The following is a 21,316-nucleotide window of genomic DNA, read 5'->3' on the forward strand; positions in this document are numbered from 1 at the left end:
TTCCAGTAAGTTTTCTGACTAAATCAGCCCCAGTCAAAAAAAAAATTTTTTTTTTTGCTTCTAAATACCAGATATAGCTTCCCTCCTCACCCTACCATCACATGCTGAGAAAACTCATGTTCTTTCCTCAAATATCACCTCTGCATAAGCATTTTGCAATCCCCTAGGCTGACTTAAAAGCCCCTTTTTTATTCTGTTGCCTGGTATAGCAAGGATCACATCGAACTATTTTTGCCAGTTTGCCTCTCTCCCTATTAAATGATAAATTCTCTGTGAATGTATCAAGGGATCATCTCTCTTATCTTTGCACCCCTGCCTGGCCAGAAAAGGTAACAATTTTGATGAAGGAACGTAGAAATATGAGTCAGCACACAGATTCACACTCCAACCAAATGCTCAAAAAAAGGGAAGGGGGAAGGTCAACACGCCACCCTCATTTTGAAGGTCACTAACCTTGTCCTTAGTATGAGTTAATTTAATATACAGTATCTTCCTCCTAGAATACTTTTAATTTAAAAAAAAAAGACAGAGAGCAACAGCCTAACAGTGTACCGCTCCTGCCCTCCCCATTTCTTTCCCTTTCCTTATTTTTTCCTTCTTTTTCTTCCATTCTGTTGTCTTCTAGCACTGAAAGAGCAGATTGAACCAAGAGTCAAGCACGTGCAGACCTTCTTCTCTGAGGGTCAAACCCCATCCCTGTCTCCCTGAGGGTGGTTCACTGTCACCCTGGCTTCTGTGTAAACCGGTTATCAGGTCACTCTGTGGTGAGCCAAGGAAAATCCATGGAAGATTTTAGAGGGGAGATGTGGAAGAAGTTCTGCAATGCACTCCTCAGAGGACACTACTTCAACTCCTCTTTCTACCTTTCTCTTTCCCAGAGCCTCCGCGGCCCATCACCTTCCTATGCACTTCCCGAAGCCTGATTTCTCCAACCCAGCTTCACACGGTGCACCATCTTGACAATTTTCCCTCATCTCCAACTTTTTCACTCTTTTATGGTATATAACAATTCAGCCTTGTCCCTGTGCATTGGCATCGGTATGCCCAGCAATCAAAGAGCTCCCCTTAGAAGGCAGAGGAGGTTATAAATATGATATCAAAGTCTCCTTCTCCCTAAATATTTCTCCATTTACTTCTATTAATAGAATATAAACTCTGCAATGTCCCAGAGTTCAAAAGTTTTAAATGTAAATAGATCGACAGGAACTTTTTGCAAAATGTAATCAGTTGATCTGTAAGTAAATGCTGAACTCATAATCATCTCTTCCCTTCCAAATCCAGGTTCTACTCCATGTTCTTCCAAATTCAAGTTCGTGACATCTTCAGGCATAAAGCAGGACACATCGACTTAGAATTATCCTGATGCTTTCTATCCCTCAGTCCATTTCCAATTCAACCCAAATGCCACTAAGTTTACCCCTAAATATGCTCAGAATCCACTTTGTTCCAAATTTCTACCACTCAGTCTAAACCAACATCACCTCTCTAAACCAACATCACCTCTCATTTAGACTACTTCTCAACCTTCTGTCTCCCCCATCCATTCTTCTTCCCCTTCAATCAGTTGTTCATAAAATAAAAATTTCTTTAAAAAGGACATTTGATCTTATACCCCTCCTCCTGAAAAGCCTTCTGGGGATTCCCATGTACTCTTACAATAAAGACAGAAATCCCTAGCATGACCCCATGGCTCCCCATGATCCTGCCAGCATACCTGTTGAGTTTCTCCCACTCATTCTCTGGCCAGATATACTATCCTTCTAGTTCCTTGAAGAGACCAAACTCTTCCCACCTTAGAAGTTTTACACATGTTAAAATGTCATCTTCCCCATTTAATTGGTTGGGTCCCCTTCTTATGTGATTTCATACCATTTTACCCTTTTTCTGCACAACACTTATACTATGTGATACATTAGTGCAAATATTTGCTTAATTTCTCCCTGTGTGTAAATGTATAGTGTGTGTGTGTGTGTGTGTGTGTGTGTGTGTGTGTGTTTAACCACAGAATCCTCTTATCTGCTACTTAGTGGGCCCTCAGTAAATAATAATGTTGAATGAATTTTGTGGTTGTGAAGGTCAGAGAGCAAGAGGCCTCAGAATACCTAAGCGGGTGGGAGGTAGCACATCCAATGAGAGAGGGTAGACTCTGTTTTCCCTCAACTTTGGAGAATGAATGAAAATTGTGCCTGAAGAGATTGTTCCCTGACTGCATAGATCAGCAGGAATACTGCAGCTGAAACACCTGATACATTGCAGCACTATTTAGCATGACTTATGAAGCTGTTATTTTGTTTTAACACGCTGTGTTCATTGTAAAGGAATTTCATTCCCAGAGGTTTCATTAATGGAGGCATTGTTGTACAGGGAGGCAGTGGGAAAAGGGATTGAGACATAGGGCTGGCCAAGGACATGTGTAAAGTATTCCAAGACCCCTCTGGCCTTGACAAGGCTCCCATGCCCACCTCTGGAGGCCTTGCTCCCCTGTGTGCCCATGTCCCCAAAAACATCTGGTCTTAGGCCCTCTCTACATGCTACAGTGCAAACAACTAATAATGACATCTATGTCTTAGCCCCTGCAGGGGTTAGAGAGACAGAAGCTCTGACATTGAAACTTTTCAGGTAAAACGGATAACTTCTCCTAACTAAAGAACTGATGGAGAAAACTTAGAGCTTTCAGCTCTTGTTCTAAAAACTCATTTCCTTCCCAACTACATAAAGTTGATCAGTCAAGCTCATCCAAATTGGTAGACTGAATGCCACAGAAGTGAGTTTCCTTCCCACTCTCCCCAAATCTTCTCACCAGTCCTAGGTCTTGGGGACATTTTTTTCATGGATTGGACTCTGAGGTCTAAAGAGTGGATGTGATGGACTTAGATTTACCCTAGCTGCTCTGTCTTGTGCCACGCTGCCAGGAGAGGGATGAGTGAGCAAGGCCAGGTCTCTATCAGCATCTCCAGGCCATTCGGAAGACTCCAGTGACAGAGAAGAGGGCCCGTGGGGTTTATGCTCTTGATGCTCTCTGCTGCTCGAGGTCAGGGATAGAGAAGAGTCAGAGATTGGTAAGCTTCTCACTTGGGTGCTAAGGTAGAGTACAGCCCCAGCCCAGTAAGCTCATAAATCCCCTGATCCCTACTCTAGGGGTCTCAGAGCCTCTTTATTCTCCCATAATACGTTTGTCCACAAAGACTTTTACAGACTATGTTTCCCTCCCAAACTTATTTGAGACAAGGTTCTCAGAGTACTCATCCAGCGAGAGAACTTCAGACAAATTTTAACCTGACACCATAAGTCATCCTGAAAGAACATACAGTGTGCCTATAAAAGGTACTTACCTTCCAGATGTTAAGACACATAATTCAGTGGGGACAGACTGCTAGTGTTTGGACATAATGCATGTTAGGATATTGGAGCACAAAAATGCCACACTTACTTTTTCTACCTGCCTCTAGTGCTATAAAAGGTCAGCTAGTAAATATTTTAGGCTTTGCAGGCCATGTGGTTGTGTTGCAACTATTCAACTCTGCCTTTGTGGCATGAAAGAAGCAATAAACAAATGAGTGTGGCAATGTTCTGATAAAACTTTATTTACAGAATCAGGCAGCAGGCTGGATTTGGCACCTAGGCTGTAGTTTATCAAACCCTGCTCTAGAGGACTCTCCCTAGTATGACAGAAAAGGGCTTTCCAAGTCATAATTGGTAAGATATGATTAACTGGGACATTGTTAAGAGGCTAGTCAACATTCCACTAGTTCTTCCTAGTTCACACACATCTATGAAACTTTATAATTTCCATTATTATAAAGATACAAAAAAGGGACATTAATGTACACATGAGACAAAATTAGATGCAAATTGTTCTAAGATCATTTCATCTCAACACAGCAGAATGGTCCAGAAACTTCCAGCATCTCCTCTGGTACATTGTGCTTGTCTGCTTCACTCACCAGTGTGACTGGATGGGGTGCAGGCCATGGAAATGCTTGCTTATTTTCTCTTCTTTATGTAGTTTACCATATAGGCTATTAGTCTGAAAATAGGAACTACTGAAGTACTGATGTAGTAAACAAAAGCCTTCAGCCCTTGAGCATCTTATGGTGTGATCTGAATCCAAGTCTGCAAATTTATTTGTAAAGTGGCTTGAGGGAGTGCAAAGAATAGAGGCTTTGAAGCCAGAGTGACCAGGCTTCAAATCCAAGTTCCTTCTCTTTTTTGCTGTGTAACTTCGGGCAGGTTACTTAACCTCCGTAAGCCCTAGTCTCCTTATCTATTAAGTGGTAATAATTCCTACTTCTAACATCAGTATTAACTGCCATTTTCTGAGCTCCAACCATAGGCCAGGCACTATGATAAGTGCTTTACTTGCATTGTATCATTCAGCCCTCAAAGCAGGCCAGGGCTGGTTTACACATGGAGAACTGAGGGTGAGATCTCATGCTGTTAGCTCCCTGCCCCTTGCCCCAGAGTGAGTCCCTCATGAAGGTGTCTCCACCAACTTGAGGGAGCCACTAGACAGGGATGAAAGAGGCCATTTGATTCACGGTTCTGGAGTGGAATTTCTTTCACCCTGTTGTCTCTCTGACCTGGATAAAGAGGTGAACAAGTTCCTTGAGAGCTGATGTACAAAGCTGCCCAGAGTTGGCTCTGGCTGAGGATGGGTTTGGGACTGTGTGAGGCCTCCTCTGAAAGGCTTACAGCTACTCTAACGTCCTCTCTTATCTGGGCCTTTGTTTCCCCTAATGCCTCATTACAACTCATTATCAATTTTACAAATGTAATTTCCCAGGCTGTGTTACAACCCTCCTTCCAAATCCAGCCCACTCCAATTTTTAAAATACATATATCAATGGCACGATATGTGTCAACGATCTCTGAATGTGAAATATCTTATCTCTGAAAAGGAAAATCTGATTTGGAGGAGCCTTCTCTCCTACGTCGTTTGGACTGGACGAGTCTGTCCAGCCCCGCCCCTATTGCCTCTTTCTAGACACTGATCTGACCACCTCTTTCATACTCACAGATCCCTAGTGGATCCCTGTGGCCAGTAGGGTAAGGCCAAACTCCTAGCTTGGGAATCCTAGCAAACTGCATTGCCCTTCATAATTGGGCCCTAATGTCTTTTTGACCTTCTCTCACACTACCCTCCGACATGATGAATCTGTAAGAGCAGTTAAACTGGCTTACATACTCCCACAGAACAGATCTAGCATTTTCTGGCCCTTTCACACATTGGCACCCTTGACTAAAAACTTTTCCAGTCCTTAATGGTTGATTAAGTATATACACACCCACCAATGGAAACGAAACATGTACACACACATACCCCCATGCACACATGCACACACACAAAGATCTGAGGACACACACATAAATAAGTTTAAAATGTGTCATGTAAGTGAAACTTAATTTCTGTTCCTCCCTTTCTGTCCCATGTTGAACAAGTAGTCCAGAAAATCCGACATCAGATATATGAGAGGTAGCCGAGAATTGAAACATCGGGAATCCTATTTGATAAAAAGACAAAAAAAAGCAAAGATTTTCTAATTAAATGATACTAATTAGCACATTAAATAGGGAATATATTCTCACAGTTCAAAATCATAGTGTTTCCCTCTCACACCTGTCCTTCCTGACCACAAGTTTTCTCATTTTTTCCTTTCAGTGCCTTCTTCATGCACAAACAAGAGCATACACATTTTTTACACAATGATAGCATACTATCCAAAATGTTCCAAACCTTCTTTAAAAATATATCCTAAACCGTTCTATATTAAGAGTTTTTCGTTTTAAAAATGCCTCTGCTAACTCAAATTCCTTCTGCAGGAAGAGCTCACAGCTTCAGAATGAATGGACTATAATTTATTTAACCAAATCACAACTGATAACCATTAAATGTTTACAATATTTTGATTTTATCAAAAAAAAAAAAGGCTTCAAAGAAAATCTTGTATATATGACATTTTCTAAAGCAGAGCTCTTTATCCCAGTCATCCATTTTCATGTAGCACTGGGAGAAAGGGGTCACCCCTTTGTGTAGGTATCAGAAACTGGGCACAAAAAATCATAGTGGTCAGAGTTCAAAAAGCATAGTCTAACCTCAGTAGAGCTAAAAAAAAATAAAAAAGGCAAATGAATAAGTAAAATAAAATAAAAGCATAATCTACACAAAAACCCTAGGAAAAAAAGGGAAACTTCTCCCTCGAATGAGTCAGTTCTTAGAAACTGTCCCTTGCCTTCTTCCCTTTCCTCTCCCCTCTCCTTAATTCCTTATTCTACTCAGAAACTGCTGAACTTCCTGGAATTTTTATTAACAATTCAAAATGCTCCAGTACTAATTTCCATAACCACAGCCTCTGCTAACTCAAATGCTCTCTGTAGGTAGGGCTCACTGCCTCTGGATCATAAAAGGGACAAGAAAGACTGTAATTACAAAAGAATGCAGGTCTAGAACCTTCCCTGCAGAATGACAAAGGTTATTTACAAGGCAAAGGAGTGATGAGAGGTCCCCGAGACCCACTTTCGGTTACTGTTTCTTCTTGCAGAACCTTTAAAGAGTGAGATGAATGATTCGATGAATTTTTTTCAGTGCCTACATGTATATCATGGCACAGTCCCAACTCCTTTGCAAGACTGACTTGAGGGTAGATTCATTTTAGAAACTAATTTATTTCTAAAATGCAGGCAAAGAGGTTCAGAGACGCTATTATCTATTACTTTTCCTATGCCTGCTTTTGCCATGAAAATTAGCCAATATATTGTTCAGATCTACTTTTGACAATTTGATTTTGTTTTACATTCATCCGGACTTGAAAAATGACCTCTGCTCAGACAGATTGATGCTTCCTGAGCTACTCATTTGTAACACGTATTACTACATTAGCACTACCTTCAAGTAGTATGTCTTTCTAAATTATTCTTTGTCCGCCCCCCCCACCGCAACTCACTGCTTAAGCTTCATTAAAAAAAATAGCCCTCTAACCATTTTTCTCAAAATTGTCTCTATAAGACATCCAGCCTACCGCTGACTAAGCTGTATCTTCATATTTCAATTTTTTAGTTACTCTTTTTTATTGTCTGTTATTACTATGACAACATTTGAGAATTTCTCATTGGGGGAAATGTTTGGTTGTTGGGAAAATAAAAAGGGATTTTCATCTTTCCAGCAAAAACTCAGCACACAAGTTGTAACATTTCCCATTTATGACTTTTTGGAAATCCCACAGGTTCCGGTGGGCCTATTTTTTTTTTAATGATAAAATTATCAAACTGCTTGTATGTAGGTTTTCTTATTCAGGTATGGTGAAGCCGACAGATCAGGAGATTGCCCTGAAAAGATAAATTGTTACTTAACACAATTCCCAAGGGGAGTGGGGCATGCCAGGCCAGAGGGGTCAATGCAGGGAAACACCGGGTCTGTCGCCAGTCTGTCTGGAAGTTGGGGAAGCAAAGTGGAAATGTGGGCTAGAGTATTCGGTTTCTGCAGGAAGCAGCAGGGGAGGCAGGGGAAGCAGCTTTAGGACTGGCTAGTCTGAATGATTTCAGCAGGCTCTGGGGCATCAGTTGTCCCCAGCTGTCTGGTACCTGACCTTGGGGCAATTAGGGCGGGAGAATAGTGTCCTGAGAGTAAGAACTCCAGAAAAAAAGTGGTGAAGCTGTGGGCTCAGGATTGCTTCACTGCATATGTATGGCACAGCTGTGGGTGAGTTGTTTATGGTCTCTAGGAATTGGCCAGCCCTGGAAGGGGCATTCTCTCCAGGGTCAGTAAGATGCCAAATGTCAAAGCATCAGGAATACAGAAAATAAAAAGGCATGCTTAATACAGTACCAGTCAGTAGCTCATCAGGAAACAGAAGGCACACTCAATTTATGACAATTTTAAATAGGTTTAATAAAGAGACTATTTACAAAGGTATGGAGAGGGAGTAGAGAAACTAAAAGGGACAGCAAAGCGGTCACCACCCCTAAAAGGGGAGGGAGGGGCCACCAGAACCCAGAAGAAGAAAGTCTTGAGGAGAGGGCTGTCCTAGAGAAGCAGCGATCTTCCTTGAGGGAACACAAGCAATGCGAGGGGACCCCTGCAGGGTAGGAGCGGCAGGGCCTCGGTCTCCCTACTCCCTCTACCTCTGGGCCTCCCATCAGCCAAACTCGACTGGTCAACCTCTGCAGCTGGGGACAGGACACAGGGAGGGTCTGAAGAGGCAAAAGGAGATAGCCAGGATTCTCCCTTACATAAAACTTGGAAAACAGAAAAGAAAAATCATTACCCATAATCCAGCATTTGAACATACCAACTTTATCACTCTAGTGCATTTCCTTCCTATATTTACATAGTTTAATATATATAGTTACATTAAAAATTAAATTATTGACTATTGAAGACATAGAGATGCACAGAAAATAATATAATACATATTATACTTTATATTTTTCATTAAAACTATTTCATAAGCTTTTCACTGCGTCTTTGTCTTCATAATCATGATTTTTAATGGCTCTATAATAGACTACACAGTAACTGCATCAAATTTAATGAAGCAATTGTTGCATACTTAGGCTACTTCCTTTTTTGCTAAATAATGTTAAATAGTGTTGTGATGTATATCTTTGAGATATAAGCTTTTTTCCATATTTTGCTATTTCTTTAGTATCTACATCTCTAAGAATAGAAATATTGAAGCAAAGGACATAGACAATTCCGTGGCTCTAAATAACATTCCTAAACTGATTGTTAAAGAGTTGTACCATTGTATAGTGCCACTAGTCATGCATAAGAAAGCTGGGATCGTGGAACCCTCATCTGCATTTGAGTATTATCACTTGTAACATTTCTTTTTTGGGCTAATTTAATAGGTAACCACAGTCTTTGTTTTCATTTAATTTGCTTTCCTTTGATTACTAGTAGAGTTTCTATGTTTTACCATATGTTTGTTTACCAGTTGTATTTGCTGTTCAATTTCTGACTTTCTACCAAATCAGCTATTGGTCCCTCAAGCTGCGGCTCAAATTGACCCCTGGGGAAATCCTTACTGAAAACAATTGAGCATCATGGTGGTAAGACAGCATTTTCAAAAGAAAGAGGCTAATGAATTTCAAGCTGAGGCTTTTTGCTCTTAATATCTACTTTTTTGGAAAGTGTATAACTCTATTAGATTACAAGATTTATCCACCCCTCCCCTAATACTCTTCTTTCCCCTGTTCCAGCATTTAAAATAACTATAGCAAAATTAAATGCAACCCGAATGATAACAGCAATTAATACATGTTCCTTTCCAATCTTTGTTGGCAAACATGATGGCTCAGCATCCGCTTTGGGAGATATTGGAGATAGCTCGCTTTGACTGACTGATTCTGAGATATATGTGGGTCTATTATGGTCTAGACATTATTATTATCATCATCATTATCATTATCATTTTCTTTCTCTTTCCTTATCTCACAGGCTATTTGAGGAAGTCTATTCTTTGACCTACCAGGCTCCAAGGCTGTGGGAGATTTTTTTTTTTATATATCAGACGTTCTCAAACATTAGAAGAATAGCCTAAGAGAGCTTATTAAAAACACGATCCTTGGACCTTACTGCTGGAGATTCTGTTTCAATAGATATGAGGTGTTCCCAGTAAGCTATACTTTTTTTAATGATTGAGATGCAGGGGTGTCTCTTGACCACAATTTGTGAAACACATGTACAAATTCTTGGGATAGGAAATATATTTATACTAAACATATTCAAGGTAGGAGCAGAAATGAGGCTAGAAATGGGAAGGAGGGGAGTAAAATCCAGTAAGGCTTCTTTCTGGGCCCATTCTCCACAACTGTCATTGCAGAAGAAATTATACAAATAAGACCAGGATTGGGTGGAGAAGGTGGTCAATGTGTAGCAACTTTTTTATATGCAAGGGATACAGTGGCCAACAAAACCACCTGTCCCTACCCTGTTCGAAGACTACTAATTTATTAAAACATCATTGATGATATTTAATTTGCATTTTCAGTGTTGTAACACCTTCCTAATCACTATTTCCTAACATCCTACCTCTGACCACAGTTTCGGAGCAACTTGTAGAATTGCTGGATTGTTTACGATTTCTGCAGGCCCCTCTAGGTTTTATTCATGAAATGTCTGTGGTAGACAAGGATATTAGCTGACCATACTGTAGAGGTACAGAGGTAAAGAAATGAGCAGATCTGGAGTCTTTGCACTTTCACAGCAACCAGCAAATGCTTTCGGGTGGACCCTTCTTCTACTATTAGCCCAAGGCTGCCATCTTGTGGCCATCTGACAAATTGTACTGGAGCTTATAGATTTGAAGAACTTTTTTTTAGGGGACTGTGTGAATATATTGCTAGGGAATATATTTACATTTCTTTGTCATATCCTCCATCAATTTTTAGAACATACTTTGGATAATTTTGAAAGTAGAATAGGAAAATTCTGCTCAGAGAAGCATAGACATTTAAAATAAAAAGGATCTTAGAAATCACCTTGTAAAAAAATAGCCAGGCTTTTTGTAAGACTAGTTGACCAAAATGCCAAAGTCTTAATATATCACTCTGCTAAAACCACTAAATATTCATTTCACATTTTTTCACATGGTAACTGCATTGTGAAGTTCTCCTTTATCCAGAAATGGAATCACTCCTAAGGAAAGATCTCATTCCATACTCACTGCAGAAACCAACTTACATGTGTTCAAAGTGCTTTACCTGGCTCATTTTTCTTCAGAGATGCAACAGTGCATGCATATCTACAGTTCTGATGTCTTCCTTTAATAAAGAAAAATCCTTCTTCCAAGTCTTTGATAAATACCCATAGTACTGTGTCACTTTCTTGCTTCCTCACTGAAGCCAGTTGTAAGGTTTAACTTTCACCACTAAAAAGCATAAAACTTTTGACACATAAAAAAATCTATCCTGGGCAAGCACTTGAGTTGTCCTTAGCACAGTTTTGGGCGTTGTACCAAATGCATAACCAATGAATTTTTCTTCAGAGCTGCAACAGTACATACATATCTGTAGTTCTGATGTCTTCCTTGAATAAAGAAAAATTCTTCTTCCAAGTCCTCGATAAATACCAATGTCAGAGCATAGTGAGATGGAAGCCTTAGGTGGGGGAGAGAGGTGCTCTTAGAGACTGATCCCCAAATAGGATATAAAAGAGCAGAACTTGGCAGAACCCAGAGTAAAGAGTTAAAACAGTTACATGAAGGCAAATACCTTCTTCTCTATTTCTCTGAAAGAGAATTTTTACCATACATTCAGATAGATTTAGCATAAATAATGTTGCTGTGGCAGGCTATGTTCACTGAGCGGCTACTAAGTGTGAGGTCAGGGGTTCAGCCAGAGGATCCAGTCATGAACAAGACGGTCCCTGCCTCAAGGAGCTCACAACCGCGTGGTAGCGATAGACAGCCACCAATGATAAGGTGGTGTGCTGCATGGTACAGTAGGTGCATGTTGATTTGGGGGCTGTAGAAGCACCTGAGCCAGTGTCAGGAGAGCAAGGAAGACTTCCTGGTATAACCCAACCCCCTCACTTTACTGAAGAGAAAAGATCCAGTTCTTAAGGAGAAATGGCAACATCCACAGGTCAGGGGTGGAAGTGGGCAGGGGGAAGGGAATTAAAGAGGAATTAAAGAAGGGGAAAAAAATTACATGTAGAGAAAGAAAAAGGAAATGAGTTTAAGGAAGTATTTATTATTTTATTATTTATTATTATTAATATTATTATTTTAACTTTTTCTTATGGAATGCATTTGTTTCCTGGCACTGACATAACAAAGAACCACAAACTGGGTGACTTGACCGAACAAAAATTTATTGTCTTACAGTTCCAGACACCAGAAAGCAAGGTTTCAGCAGGGTCATCCTCACTCCAAAGACTCAAGGGAAAAACCCTTCTTTGTCTCTCTCTAGCTTCCAGTGACAGCCAAATGGCCATTAACACTCGGAGTTCCTTGGCTTGTAGCTGCATCACCTCAGTCTCTGCTTCTGCCAGTCGCATGGCAATCCCCCTGTTTGCCTCTGTCCAAAGTTCCCTCTTGTTTCTTTCCATCCTCATTGTGATACAGTTGACATAGCACATTGTGTAGCTGAAGGCACACAATGTGTTGGATGGATGCACTTATATACTGAGAAATGATGACCACCATGACGTCTACCACTTCCATCCTGTCACATAATTACCATTTCTTTTTTCTACTGAGCACATTTGAGATCTACTCTCTTAGCAACTTTCAAGTATATAATACAGTATTATTAATTATGATCACCATGCCGTTCATTAGATCTCTAGAACTTATTCATCTTATAACTGGAAGTTTTGACCCATTGACCAACATCTTCCCATTTCCCTGACTCTCCAGCCCCTAGTAATAACCTTTCTACTCTCTGTTTCTATGAATTTGGCATTTTTGGATTCCACATATAAATGAGATCATACAGTATTTGTCTTACTCTGACTCATTTTACTTGGCATAATGCCCTCAAGGTGCATCCATGTTGTCACAAATGGCAGGATTTCCTTCACTTTTATGGCTTGAATAATATGTGTACATATACCAGAACTTCTTTATCCGTTTATCTGTTGGCAGACACTCAGGTTGCATCCATATCTTGGCTGTCATGAAAAATGCTGCAATGAATATGAGAGAGCAGTTATCTCTTCGAGATCCTGTTTTCATATTCTTTGGATATATACCCAGAAGTGGGATTTCTGAATCATATGGTAGTTCTATTTTTAATTTCTTGAAGACCCTCATACTGTTTTCAATAGTAGTTTACCAATTTACATTCTCACCAACAGTACAGTACACAAGAGTTCCCTATTCTCCACATCTTCACTGATACTTATTATTTTTTATCTTTTTATGACAGCCATTCCAACAGTTGTGAGATATCTCATTGTGGTTTTTATGTTTTTATTTGCCTTTTTTTTTTTTTTTTTGATGATTAGTGATGAGGAGCACCTTTTCATTTACCTGTTAGTCATTTATATGTCTTATTTGGAAAATGTCTAGTCAGTTCCTCTGCCCATTTTATAATCAGATTATTTGTTTTTTTGTTATTGAGTTGTATGAGTTCTTTATATAATTTGGATATTAACTTTTTAAGAGAAGTTGCAAATATTTTCTCTCATTCCATAGGTTGTCTTTTCATTTTATTGGTTGTTTATTTCACTGAGCAGAAGCTTTTTAGTTTGATGTAGTCTCATATATTAATTTTTGTTTTTGTTGCTTGTGCTTTTGGTATCATATCTAAAAATCATTGCCAAAACAATGTCCATTTTGAGTTAATTTTTGTAAGTGGTATAAGATAGGGGTCCAATTTCATTCTTCTTCATACGGTTATCCAGTTTTCCCATCATTTATTGAAGAGACTATTCTTTGCCCATTGAGTATTTTTGGCTCCCTTTGCAAATATTAGTTGACCATATAAAATTCCCCCTTCTTATAAAAACACCATCCTAATGACCTTATTGTAACTTGATTTTGTCCGAAAAGATCCTATTTTCAAATAAGGTCACATCCAGAGGTGCCAGAGGTTAGGACTTTAACATATCTTTTTGAAGGACACAGTTCAACCAATAATATAGAGTATTTCCAACATAATACATATGCAAACACATACAGAAATGGGGAATCTAATTAATGAACCTTTAGGTACCTGTCACCTAGGTTCAACAATCATCAATGCACAGCCAATCATGTTTCATCTGTACCTCATCCACTTCCTCTCCCCTCCTATATTATTTTTAAGCAAATTCCAGACTTCATATCATTTCATTTATAAATATATGATTAATCTCTAAAGACTTGTTTTAATATTACCACAATACCATTATCATACCTAAAAATTTTTATCATTAATATCCAGTTAGTGTTCAAATTTTCAGCTTATAAATTTCTCCATTTTTCAACACTTTTGTTTGAATCAGGATTCAAATAAGGATCACAAAATTATTAACATTTAAACCACTTTCTTAGTGGTGAGTTAACAATCTCAGCATCCCATTCTTCCCCTGGTTGGTTGAGCACCAAATGGTTATGAATATGTAAAAGGGACTCTGAATTTTAAGTGGATGGAGGGAGATGTAGGCAGGAGAGAGAAGGGAGTGAAAAGACAGCAGGGGCTGGAGGGAGGGATTCAAGAAGGTTTAGATCTAGGGGCCACAAGGCTGTGGTGAGAGAAGCCTTGGGGTAAGGGGTAGTGGCTCAAATAGTGGTGGGACGTGTCTAGGAAACTTTTAAGAACAAGAAGGTTTGGTAAATAACTTTATATACCTTACACATCAGCCACCCTGAAATTTTCTCTTTCCAAACACACCAAGCCATGTCAGATCTCCAAGCTGTTCTTGACACTACTAAAAATACCCTCTCCTACTCCTACTCCTACTCCTACTCCTACTCCTATCCCAGCCCTTCAGCCTAGAGAACTCCTATACGACTTTAAACCCAACTCAGTTATCTACACATGTGTGAACACCACTCTAACCCCTCAAACTTGACTTACTCCTTTATTTACCATTCCACAGGGCTTTGTACATACCTCTGCTACAACACTCCAGACAATGTACTGTCATTATCTACACTCATGGCTGAGTCTCCCACTAAACTGTGGGTTCTTTGAGGAGAGAGGCAATGTTGGTTCATGCCTGAGTCCCTAGCATAGTGTATGGTACATAGAGAACATTCGATAAATGTTTACTGGATAAAACATATATTGTGTGTGTGTGTGTGTGTGTGTGTGTACACATATATTAGAGGAGGAGAAAGAAAAGAAAAAAAGGAAAGGAAAGCAAAGATGAGCTCAAAAGAGGAAAAGAAAAAAGAAATAGAGGAAGAAAGGAAGATATACACAAATGAAACTACTGACCTTGGCAAGGCTTAACCAGACAGCTTAATTTTCAAGTCACAGCACCGAGGTCAAAGCAGGTCTCCAGGAATGTTTCTTTGGCCAGCAGAGCATTTTTCAAATTTTGATCAAAATTTAAGAATCATGAGAGGAAAAAAAGTGGTGTAGATGATAGAGGCTTTGTTCATCCCCCTTGTGACCACATCAAAGTTGTGAAAGAAACATGGAGCAAACAGCAAGCAAAGTATCCTGGGTTCTAGATGAGCAGAAGCCCTACAATTAGAGAGAGAAATAAGAAATCACTCTGCAACAGTAGAAGTTCAGAGCGGGGGAAGATGCAAGGCCGACAGTCCCTAGCGGCTGAATGAGACAGAGGCTGCGGCAGCCAGCAGCTGCAGACACCTCTTAAAGGGCTGAGTGGACATTCGCAGTAATAAACCCACTCTGATATACCCGTTTGCTCTGAGCAACAGCGCCGGGTCAGCTGCACAGGGGACACCAGGAACTTACAAGGGCCTGCAGCTAAACCCCTCTCAAGACTGTGCCACTGGACATCTACTATACAAAGCAGCACTAATAAGAGCTTTGCTTAGTACATAGTAACAAATACAGAAAGGCAGCCAAAATGGGAAAACAAAGAAGCCGAAACCATACGAGAGAAAAGAAAAGAGATCCAGGAATAATGGAGTCAAGCAGTCTAACAGATGCAGAGTGCAAAACACTGGTTATAAAGATGCCAATGAACTTAGGGGAAGTGTAGATGAACTTGATGAGAACTTTAACAAAGAGATAAAAAACATAAAAACGGAAATGAAAATTATAAAAGGAAACCAGTCAGAAATGAAGAACACATTATGAGATGAAGAGTATATTAGAGGGGATCAACAGAATGGATAAAGAAGAGGATCGAACCACCAATATGAAGGATGGGGAAGCCAAGGACACTCAATCAGAACGGCAAGACAAAAGAAGCCAAGACCATAATAATAATTTAAGGAGCCTATGGGACACAATTAAATGTAAAAATATCTGTGTCTTTCGGTACCTGAAGGAAAACAAGAAGTAAAGAGCTATTTGAAGAAATAATGATGGTAAACTTCCCTAAGCTGGTGAAGGAAATAGACATACAACCCCAGGAAGCTCAGAGAGTCCCACAAAAGATAGACCCAAAGAGGCCCACACCAAGACACATTATAATTAAAATGTCAGAGGTTAAATACAAAGAGAGAATCTTAAAAGCAGCAAGAGAAAAGCAGTTAGTTACCTATAAGGGAGCACCCATAAGACTGGCAGCTTATTTCTCAAAAGAAACTATGCAGACCATAAGGGCTTGGCACAAAATATTCAATGTGATGAAAAACCCAGGATCTACAACCAAGAATACTTTATCCAGCAAAGCTATCATTTAGAGTCGAAGGACAGATAAAGAGATACCTGGACCAAAAAAACCTAAAGGAATTTATCACCACCAAGCCAGTATTACAGGAAATGTTGGAGGGACTTTATCTTTAAGAAGAAAAAACATATATCAAAAACATGAATAAAGAATGGCAATAACTGCATTCCTATGAACAAGTACCTCAAATGGAAAAGAATTAAGTGCTATAACCAAAAGAAAAAGTGGCCGAATGGAAAAGAAAACAAGACCCCTACATATGCTGCCTACAAGAGACTCACCTCAGATTAAAAGATACACACAGACTAAAAGGAAGGGGATGGAAAAAGATATTACCTTGATGGACCTAGAGGTTATTTCTTTACCTGAAATAAGTCAGATAAAGACAAACGCCACATGATTTCATGTACATGTGGAATCTAAAGAACAAAATAAACAACAACAACAAAAATGGAAATAAACTCATAGATACAGAGAAGACTTTGGGGCTACTAGATGGGAGGGGGTTAGGGGGACTGCGAAATAGGGCAAAGGGATTAAGAAGTACAAATGGATAGTTACAAAATAGACATGGAGGTATAAAGTATAGTATAAGGAAAATAGTTAATAATGTGTAATAAATATGTAAGGGGGAAGAGGGGTACTAGATTTAGTGGGGTGATCACTTTGTCAGTTATATAGATCTCTAATCACTATGCAGTGCAACTGAAATTAACATATTATTGTATGCCAACTATAATTGAAAAAACTCATTGAATTATACAGTATAAATACAAGCAACTAATTGTCTATTTCAATAAAGCCAGAAAAAAAAAGGTAGAAATAAAAAAAAATTAAGAAGCATATTTTAAAAATCCAGATTTCCAGCTTATTAAACAAAAAGAGAACTATCTAGCCTAGTCTGGGCCTAGCCTCTTCTATGGTAACTATCAGCTGGATCTGAACATACTTTCCCCAGTCACTACAATCCCCAGCACTCCCTATTGTCAATCAGCATAGATGTTGAGTGTTGTTGGTCACTTAGCATTGTGCTCGTGTTCTTGGTTCTCTTATAACTAGCTTACTTCATTCATTTTCTTTACCTGCCTGGCTCTTAAACATTAGCATTTGTCACACTTGTCCCAGGCCATCGCTCCACCTAGATGACCTGTGATTACGAAAATTAAAAATTAAAAAAATTAAAAAGATAGTAATGATTATTCTAGAGCTGCACTCTCCAACGGAACTTTCTAAGATAATGGAAATGTTCTATAATCTACACTGTCCACTATAGTTACCACATATAGCTTTTGAGCACTTGAAATATGGCTAGTAACTGAGGAACTGCATTTCTAATGTTATTTCAAATTAATTTTAATTTTAACAGGCACATATGGCTAGCGGCTAATGTATGAAAGATGCAGTTCTAGGGCAGTGTTTCCCAAGATTTAATAGGCAAAGAAATACCCGGGGATCTTGTTAAAACGCAGATTACAATTTAGCAGATGCAGAGTAGGGTACATGATTCTGTACATCTAATAGATTCTCAGGTGATGCTACTGATTCCCAGCTTCGGACCATACTTTGGGGAGCAAGATTCTAGAATGATGCTGCTCAAACTTTAGCATAAATAAGAAGCCCCTTGAGATTCCAGAGAGATTCCAAACAGATTCCTGGGCTCACAGATTCTGATTCAGTAGGTCTGGGGTGAGGTCCAATAATTTGCATTAGTAATAAGCTCCTGGATGATGCTGAAGCGCTGTTCTAGAGAATGGGAAGGTGTGTGTGTGATCAGGTTTTAGTCACTCTGATTTTCTTTCCCAATTGCTAGTGTTGTTAATATTTGTGTCAAGGTAGTTACTATTCCATTTTCCTGACGAGGAAACTGAGGCACTAGGAGGTTAATGAATTTGCATAAGGCTACACAGGTGGCAAGTGCTATCTCCAGAGCCACCCTCTTAACCCCTCACATTACACTATGAACGAGGTCGCCATGGATGTCTGCCACTGTCGTATCCTTGCCTTAATGAATACACTCCATGATTTCTTGAATTTAGACCAAAAGAGAATAATCAAAACCAGAACAGTCTGGTTTTGATTCACAATCTTCCTGGTTTTGTTTCATTTCCTGGTAAAACAAGGTTTACATTTCCTCATTTTACAAGGGAGGAAATGGGCTCAGAGAAGTGAAAGTAAAAGAACTTGCCTAAGGTCACACCGCTAATTACGTCTCTTTAAGTATTTTCTGATGAACAACCTTCACATTGGCTTATATTTCTAAACTTTTCAGTGCCATATTTTTACTGTCTAAGTATCGATGGAATTTCTAAAACTGAGCATTTTTAGCTATTACTGGTGGAGACCCATCACCCTCCCCTCATACAAACACACCCCATAACCTTTTGTCCTTCATTTTGCCTAGGTGTTCCTTTTTCCACAGCTGGGGTAGGAAAGGCCTGGAAGTGAAACCAAGGTGAGAGAGGATAAGGATGGTCAGAAAGAGCTTAGTCGGCCGGCAGTGAGGATCTGCAACCCCTTGTTTAGGGGGAGAGTCCCAGCAGGTGGGAAACTGTTCAAAACAGCCTGGTGAGGAAGGAAGCGGCCGGCGGCAGAGGCCTTTCTTCCAGCCAGCAGGTGCTCAGAGCCCGGCAGTGGCCACAAGGGGCGCTCCAAGCGGCCTCGTGGGCTGGAGACGACCAGAGAGACCTCAGTGCAGCAAGAGCGGTGGCTGCAGCTCGTGGACTTGTTCGGAAGCCCTAATGGAGTGCCCCTGGAGTCATGGGATCCCCGGAAATAACTAGTGGCACGGAAGGAATGATGACGTCAAGACGTCAACCATTTTCCCTATAATTCATATTAGTTTAAGCCACTGTGGTCCTCAACCTTAGAAGCACATTAGAATTACCCCGGAGTTGTCAAATGGGACACCCAGACCCATTAAATCAGAACCTCTGGGGTAGGACCCAGGCATCAGGGTTTTCATGTTCCCCAGGAGATTGCAAGGTTGAGAATCAATAATTTAAGAAAAAGTAAAATAATGTTTCATTCCATTGCTGTTTTCAGAATATAACAAAAGTTACAAATTACTCAAGCTAATAAGTTAGTTGTGAGGCACAAGCAAGATATGTGAAAAAAAATGCTTTGGAAACTGTTAAAGGTAGAAGTAATAATTATAATAATAATAATGTTTATTATTATTATTATTACTATTATTATTATTAGACCTTGCTTTAGATCCTTCCCTAATGGCCTAACAAGCTGGAAAGTATTTAATATAGTTTATTTATATTTAATATAGTAAATATAAGTATATTTAATATACTTTACTCTGAAGACAAATCACTGTTATCTTCAGAGGTGGGATGCTATCAAGAATGGCATGGAATTCAGCTGAATGTAAAAAGATAATTGATGTGTTTGGAGCGGGTGTGATAGATACACCTACTTAATTGTAATCTCTTTCTATCTCTAACCTTTTTCCTTAAAAGAACTGTAAGAAAGCAAGAGTTGTTAGAAAGGATGGTGAAGGACACACAGCCTTCCCTGTCTCTGCCTTCCCTGTCTCACAAACCCTTCCCATCTGTTGCTGGGCTACACACCCCTCATCAGTTCTCACACTGTCCTGGCCCCACTGGGGGCCCTAAACAGGCTAACTCTGGGCCTGCGCCTGGGTCTGGGCCTGGGTCTGGGCCTGGGGGAAGGCCCTGTGTTCTGTGAAGGGGAGATTCTTACCTGCAGCCACAGGTAGAAAGTAACTGGATCAGAGTGCTCAAGTAATTGTCCCTATGTCCCACAGTAGGTCAGAGAAACAGAGAAAGATCTAGTGCTCCATGAACCTCACCTAGATTCCACTACGAAAATATTCACTCTTGACAGCTAATTAATCCAAGAAATTATCAAAGCAGAAATACTGGAAGAAATGAAACAGCCTGGGTGGGAGGAGAAAGAACAAGAATGTGCTGCCTGATGCAAAATATTCTCCCACCATGAGGGTGACACAGAAACTCAAGAAGTAATAATACTGGAAGACACAGTCATGCTGATGCATATCTCAAAACCTGAAATTGAAGGGAATTGAAGCCTTTCATTGTGAGACATTTCATCATTTTCTTAGTAATTGCATCAGTTTTATAATTTCTTCCATCACTGACTCCCTCATAGTCCTGGCATCTCTTCGTCTGTGATATGGAGGTGGCGGGTAATGGTGTTTGCCTCCAGGAAATTAAAAACCTCTTTCAATAACTGCATTAGTCATCGACACTTGCTGCTGTGATTAATCTTGTAACCACCATCAGATCTGGGCACAGAAAGGATATGAAAATTCATAAGCAGGAAAACAACCCTATCTTCCCCTTCTCCAGCTCTCTCTTTACAAGAATTATCTACAAAGTCTTTTTTTGCATTTCTAATTTGTTCATCAAGGGGCATGTTTTTGACAGGCTGGTATATATCCACTGGGGATTAGAAACTATTTAGGATCCTAAGAGATTGTGAATTCTACCTAGGTTTTCCAGAGTTGCTCTGTTGAGTTGCCCTTTAACTTAAAAGAGCAAAACTGTTTCAGAATCGTATTTCAACATTTCAGGACACCCAGAAGGCAAGAAGCCATAACACTAAAAAAAAAAAAAAAAAAAAAAAAAAAAAAAAACCAACCCCAAAACAAAACATGCTGTTCTCTTCCCGGTCTCTGTGGAAGATACCAGAAGAAAAGTGTGCTCTGGTTTTACCATTGCTTTATATCATGGGCACTCCCTGGCATCAGGGGCTAGGAGAAGTGCTGGGTAAATTGTTTCATAAGAACAATGTTTCAAACTGAGCCAGCCACTCAACAAAATCTAGCCTAGAGGGAAAAAAAAACCTAAAAGCAAGAATCCCAATAAACATGCATTATTTTCTGGGTTTTCTAATCCGACGGCCCTAAGATCTCTGAAACTTGCCAAATTGCACTGTTATTTGCTTAAAAAGACAATGATCAAATTCTAAATGTACATATACACTCTCTGATCTATTTCCAGTACTATATATTTACCCTACAAGAATACTTCACATAAAAGAAATACTATGGCATAAAGCTATTCATTATAGTGTTATTTG

Source organism: Pteropus medius, unplaced genomic scaffold, assembly GCF_902729225.1.
Source record: "Pteropus medius unplaced genomic scaffold, Ma_sr-lr_union100, whole genome shotgun sequence".
Lineage (NCBI taxonomy): Eukaryota > Metazoa > Chordata > Mammalia > Chiroptera > Pteropodidae > Pteropus > Pteropus medius.